Consider the following 7,383-nt stretch of genomic DNA (forward strand, 5'->3'; position numbering starts at 1 on the left):
GTGGTGAATGCTCCAACACTGGAAGTTTTTAAGAAGAGACTGGACAGCCATTTGTCCGAAATGGTATAGGGTTTCCTGCCTGAGCAGGGGGTTGGACTAGATGACCTCCAAGGTCCCTTCCAACTTTATTATTATTATTATTATTATTATTATTATTATTATTATTATTATTATTATTATTATTATTATTATTATTATTGTGAGTAGATAAATAGGTACCTCTTCGATGGGAGGGTAATGGCATTCCGTGCATCTCGGCGAATAGTCATGCTGGCCAAATGACCATGGAAACATCTTCGGATAACGCTAGCTCCCTAGACCAGGGGTAGGCAAGCTTGGCTCTTTTATGACTCGTGGACTTCAACTCCCAAAATTCCTGAGCCAGCCATGCTGAAGGGAAAGGGAGAGTTTCCAAGCTGAGCCATGCTGCCTCAGGAATTCTGGGAGTTGAAGTCCACGAGTTATAAAAGAGCCAAGGTTGCCTACTCCTGCCCTAGACTAAGAAATGGAGATAAGCACCACCACTACCCCTGTCCCCAACTGGACAGGGGAAACCTTTACAAAGATTTTACCTTTTGTATTAGCTGGAAAGATTAATACCTCACTAAATGAAGACTTCTTTTAACCCGGCATAAGACACCATCCCGAGTTGCCTTTTCACACATTAATTAAAAAAAAACCTGCATGCTAATCTTTCTGCATTGTTCCAATATTTCTATGCAAATGCTTGAAGTATAAATCCTTTTAAATGGTTGCAGTCAGCATTTTTTAACTTTGTGCCACAATATCACAGAGTTAGATTGGAAAATAATGTCAAACTCTTACCTGGTAGTCCTAGAGGACAGAATGTGCTTTCCCATCTTAACAAATTGTTCAGTGCCATTTAATCGACAAAAACTTTATTCTACTGAATTGATCAACTACTTGATTTGGTTGAACTTTTGGTTTACACTGTACGTGGACATGGATCAAAAAGTAAGACATGCCCCGATAAGGAACATGCCCTCTATTCTAAGCAACTACACATTCTCAGCTCTTCCTTGATGCCAGTAAGTGAACAATGGTCCTTGTGCGTGGCTCAAAGGACTGCCAAAACCAACATTTGGTGCTACTGTGTGTGTGTGCTCCCACTCCTGGCTCAGCGACAACCCTTGAAAACAAAACAGCTTCTAGAGCAGGGGGTTGCTTTGTATGGAGGCTATTATGCATCTTAACTGGCACACAAAGTCAGTGTTTTAAAAATATCAGGGACAATTATTCAAAGAAGGAGGTGGAAGAATGAAAAATAAAAACCAGTGGGAAGTTATAAATAAATGTTTATTTTAGCTAAGAAAAATCAGATTGGAAAGGGCAGCCAGAATGCTTTGCAGTGTTTTACTTAAAAGAATTCTGCTCATTTTGCTCAAGCACACAAATGCAGCAAATGCATTCAACCTGTGCTAATAACTGAGTAAGTAATCATATAAATAAATCATTTGTGCCCCCTGCAAATATTAACATGCATTTGCAAGTCTGCTGGTAAGCCATACATTAAAACTATTATTATTGCCTCAGACTGGAATAAACACCTGCAAGACTTTTTCTATTGAGTAATTGTATTTCTCGTTTCTCTTTATGTCACGTGTTTATTAATAGATTACTGCATTGTTCAGAAGTACGTAATATGAGTCTTTCTGAATGACATGTTTGCTTCAGAAAGCAAGGTTTGCCTCACTTAAGTCATTCATCCTTTCATCTGAACGTTCATTTCCAGTGGAAAAAGGAGGATTGTCCTCCAAATATGCCATATATGTAAGGCATCTTCCTGTTTAAAACACAGTCACCATCTGTGTTATTTGGAGATGTTTCCTTCACATTCATTCCAGCCACCTCAGTCCATTCAGTGCAAGCTGCATGCAAAAGTACAAAAAAGGAAAATAAATTGGAGGAATCTCATAATACAGTATATGAGTATCTATTGTCACCCGGTAGATTTTTTTTTTTAAAGTGTTTCTCCACTTTTTTTTTTTTCATCTTACCCTCATTGCATCTTTTTAAAATAAAAAGTGTGGAAAAACTCTGGTAAAGCTCCTCTTTAAAAGCCAACTGACAAACATGTTATCAAGTTTTAAGTGCTGGAAGGGAGAGAGTTTCATTTTAAAGCCCTCTTGCGGTTTATTTTTGGCTAAACTGCAAGCAGTTTCGTGGGTGTTTGCCATTTTAGTGTTTGATTTTGTACATATAATGCTGCAAGCTGTTTTGTAGATCTGTATAAACCTTTCCCTCTTCGACCCAGCCAAAGAGAGATAAGCACAAGAGCTAAGGGAAAATGTTTTGCAAAGAACAAAATTTCCACAGTTGAATCCCGCTTAACTCTGCAGTGGCTGGGAATTCATGACATAAGCTTTAACATCCTCCATGCTCTCCTATCTCATTGTACAATGCCTCAGGCTCCCAACAGGGAGCAACTGGTGTACATGTAAAATAAATCCCATGGATGTGTTATTTTGGCAGCAGTCAAGAAAGCCAATGCAATCCTAAATTGCATTAACAGAGGGATTCAATCAAGATCACGTGTGGTACTAATATTACTCTTATAAAGTCTTAGTAAGACCACACCTAGAGTACTGCATCCAGTTTTGATCTCCACAATATAAAAAAAGATGTTGAGACTGTAGAATGAGTGCAGAGAAGAGCAACAAGGGGACTGGAGGCTAAAACATATGAAGAACAGTTACAGGAACTGGGCATGGCTAGTCTAGTGAAGAGAAGGACCAAGGAAGACATGATAGCAGAGTTCCAATATTTGAGGGGCTTTCACAGAGAGGAGGGGGTCAACTTATTTTCCAAAACACCTGAAAGCGAGACAAGCAATAATGGATGGAAACTGATCAAGGAGAGATTCAACCTAGAAATAAGGAGAAATTTTCTGATAGTAAGAACAATCAACCAATGGAACAGCTTGCCTTCAGAAGTTGTGGGAGCTTCATCACTGGAGGCTTTCAAGAAGAGATTGGACTGCCATCTATCAGAAATGGTGTAGGGTCTCCTGATTGGGCAGGGGTGTATGGACTAGATGACCTGCAAGGTCCCTTCCAACTCTTAAATCTATTCATGGCATACATGTTTTATAAGAAGAAAAATGAGTGTGATCCAGTCAAGAGTTACCGGTAAATATTTTTAAGTGTATTGCTTTTACTGGGAGCGTTTTAAACACCTGTTTAATAAGAAACTTAACTTTGGCTACAGACCCAAATAACAGAGCAGGAGGGTAAAAACAGAAGTTCTATTTACAATTGGGCAATATAACTTTTAGGCTGTGAATGTAATTTCTCCAAATATTTCAAGAACCCGGAGGCTATCAGGTGGGTGCATCTGCATTTTTAAAGAAATGAATGCAGCGAAACTCGCTGCCCAGATTAATGCAAACAGTCCGAAACTTCTATCTATTCATGCAGGTGTTTAACTTGTGCATTTATTTTGAACATGTTTTCCCAAAGGTAATACAGAAGGTTAGATTTATATACCTCCTCTTCAGACCAATGTGACAGCATGCAGCCAAGCACAGTTTACCTGGCCATTTTTTTTTCACCATAAAAAAGAGGTTCCTGTTGGCTTGAGGCCCCAGGGTCTACCATTGTATTCGAACAAATCACGGTATTTCGGCACAAAGAAACACAAAGCAGCTGAAGTCCTGCCAGCTCTTTCAACAACCCTGTGCTAGAGGCTTGCAGGCAGAAGCCAACTAAGCAGTCCCCTTCTCTCCCAGGTTTCCTGCTATTGTTATTACAGCGAGAATGTAATGCCAGTTAAATGGATTTGACCCTTTTGCTAAATAACTAACACATATTTCCCTGATTACTGTATTCTCGTGTGTGACGATGTGTGAAGGAGAGAGGATTGCTGCCTCGGGGATATTCTGAGCCACGTTTGCAACTGTTGAACTTTTCTAGGACAGTGGTTCTCAACCTGTGGGTCGGGACCCCCTTGGGGGTCGAACAACCCTTTCACAGGGGTCGCCTAAGACCATCGGAAAACATATTTCCGATGGTCTTAGGAACTGAGACACTGCTCCTCTATCTCCTTGCCCTCCTCTTGGCTCTCTCTCTCTCTCTCTCTCTCTCTCTCTCTCTTTCTCTCCCCCTCTCCCCGCCTGGGCGCTTCTCCAACCAGGCTGGGCAGAGATGGCGGAACGGCCTTCCCCCCTCCCTGGCCAGCTGGATGGGGGGTTGGGGGTCACCACAACATGAGGAACTGTATTAAAGGGTCGCTGCATTAGGAAGGTTGAGAACCACTGTTCTAGGAGATTTTAGTGATAATTATTGTTGTTGATCATCAGTGCCACCATGGTTTCCCTCCACCCCGAAATTGCATCAACTCTGGCAAGGAGGAAAAGTTGCAGTTGGAATATAGATGAATTAATTGCGTCGATCGCTGTAGAGCCCCTGAACTGCGCATAACTGGAAATAGCAAATTTCAAAGAAAGGAATATTTTAGGCCTAGGTACCAGCCACAAACCTGACAAAGAACACAAGTTTTCATTGATTCCAACAATATACCTAGGAGTTTACTTAAGTACCATCTGATAAAAATCAATGGGATAATTTAACGCTCATCTTTAATTACAACATGCCACTTGTTATAATCAAAATGTTCCTAGATAGCTAAAAGAAATCTGTCAAAAAAAGGTATATCTGAATAGATCAGCTGCTGTTCGGCAAGGCAAGTGTGTGCAAGGATAATTTGTATCTGAAATAGGAAATGATTAATCTTTGTAAATGGGATATTAATTTTGTACAGTACATGAGTATCTTATTTTGCAGGTATCTTACTCTCTTAAACAGCAGTTATTAACTCTTTTTTTTTTTTAACTTGGCCATGCTCTTTTTTGACTGTAGCTTCTGCCAATACAGACCCACTCACAATGTGACATACTTTCATTTACGGGTAAAAAGAAATATGAACTGGTTTCAGCTGAAGGTGAAAAACCTAGGTTGGGGAAGCTGGGCATAGGATAAAACCTCTTTATCTATTTTTTGTTGTTATTCTTCATTTTCATGAGCATTGTTTTGAATTTGAATTGCCTTCTTTTCAGATAAGTAAGTGCTGAGACATTATCACATGCTGTGGTATCTTGTCCATCCTGAACTATTGAAGAAATACAATATGCTTACATTCATGGAGAATCAATATATATATATATATATAAGTTACCACCCATCATTTAAGCATAATTGTCTCTCCATTGAAAACAGATATTAAAGGTTAAAGGAATTTGATATTTGATATTGATAGATTATAAAATAGAATAGAAATAGTAAGGTATTTTTCTTTTTTCTTGGTTTTGTCTTTGTTTCTTATTTTTTGTTCTTTTTTTCTCTTTTCCGTTTTGAACTTTTTTTTTATTAGAAATGATAGCTATTTTGTAATGCAAGAAGAATAAGATAAAAGAAGAAATGATACTAATAAATGTTTATTGAATATGTTAAGGAAAAAGGCAATGGGGAGACACCCGAAGTGTTAATTATGCATTTAGATTAGAAATATGGAATATAGCATTTGAAATAGTTAAGCTCAACACAGGATTTGGATTTGTGGATTTATCTTGATGAAAGGTTATTGAGGATTGTTATGACTGACTTAGTTGTATTGAAATATATTAATTTGAATATAATATGCTATTAGAGGGAAAAGAGAGGGGTTTTTTTAACGATTTAATCTGAACTTTATGAATATGACTTTGTTTGTGGACAATTGATTGCCCTGCCACCATGTTGATTCTTAAGCACTTGTTTGTAAATCGAAAAAAACCCAATAAAATTTGTTTAAAGAAAAAAGAAAACAGATATTCACCATTGCCTTTACCCATTCAGCCAGGAAGAGATACAGTTAAGCACACAATCTGCAGTTGTCTTTACTGAAATACCCTATCTCCTTGGACTTACATTTGGACATGGAGGCAGAATTAGACAATAGAAGCCAACATCACATTAAGCAAATCCATAAAAACTGTAGTGTCCAGTTAGGAGCAGCATATGAGCAACCTTGGCTGTTTGGAGGAAGATAAACAGAGCTATATTAATTCAGATGGGAGACTACCAGGAAATTCCTAAGCTGTTGATGAGACACAGAAGTTGGCAAAACATCCCAGAAGAAAACAGTGGCAAAATATCCCAGAAGAAAATGACTTCCATATTGTTGCCAAGAAAATTACAGGGATGTGTAATTACTTCAATCACTAGAAGTCAAGCTGGATTCAAAAGAGTCTGTATCCATAATTTACATTTACATTATGGTATCCTTTCAATGTACAGTATAGAATTTGAAATCCTGGAATTGGCTGCAACAGAAAAGCTGGCTAAGAATCCTGGGACTTTAAATCTATACATCATAAGAATGCCAAGTCTGGAGGAAACTTCATTAGGACATCCAGGTGATTCAGTAACATAATCAGTTTAGAACTTGCTGATTACAGCAAGGAAATACCTGCAACAAAACAAAAAGAGAGAGCAAGCCTGGTGATGCCAGGTCTAACCTAAGAATAATGTACAGTGGTATCTCAGTACTCTTAGTTAATTTGTTCTGGGAGGCACGATGAGTACCGAAAACTATGAGTTCCAAGCAATTTTTTCCCATAAGGTGTAATGTAATTAGTCACAAGGCAGCACCAACAAGTTCTAGCTTGTGCGTTGAGTACCAAACAAACAATGAATACCGGGACAAAATTTTAACATCAAAATGCATTGAGTATCAAATTTAATGAGTTTCAAAGCAGTTGAGTTCCAAGATACCACTGTAACACAATCCAGCCAAAGTTCAGTTCTTTATTTGCTTATGCCATATAGACAGAATCTTGCCAGATTAAACTGTACTACCCTAACCTAACTGATATACCCTGGCGGATTCTTGAGAGTGCCTATCCTAAATCTCTCCCTCTTCCCACAATCCAGTTCCAAATTGTTCTGTCACTTGTCTTTTCCCTTTCCTTGAAATGTGCTTCCTCCTTCCTGGGAACCTGCTGCATTACTGTAATCTATCTCATGATTACTTCCCTTCCATAGACACATTCCATCACAGATGTACTAGTTAAGGGGTTGGCCTAGAAACCAGGAGACTGTGAGTTCTAGTCCCGCCTTAGTCACAAAAGACAGCTGTGTGACCTTGCATAAGTCTGTCAGCCCAATCCATCTGTGTCACAAAGAAATCTAATAGAGTTCAATTCTTTATTTGCTTGCACTTGGGAGACAGAATCTTGCCAGACTAAAGCTATAACCTTCTAACCTAATACAGGTAAGTTCTTGACTTACACCCTTTCGTTTAATAAACGAAAGCTAAACAGCACTGGAAAAAGTGATTTATGACCATTTTTCAAACAACTGTTGCAGCTTCCCCATAGTCACGTGA

The sequence above is a fragment of the Protobothrops mucrosquamatus genome, unplaced genomic scaffold, assembly GCF_001527695.2.
Source record: "Protobothrops mucrosquamatus isolate PMUCROS unplaced genomic scaffold, P.Mucros_1.0 scaffold23, whole genome shotgun sequence".
In the NCBI taxonomy this organism is placed as follows: domain Eukaryota; kingdom Metazoa; phylum Chordata; class Lepidosauria; order Squamata; family Viperidae; genus Protobothrops; species Protobothrops mucrosquamatus.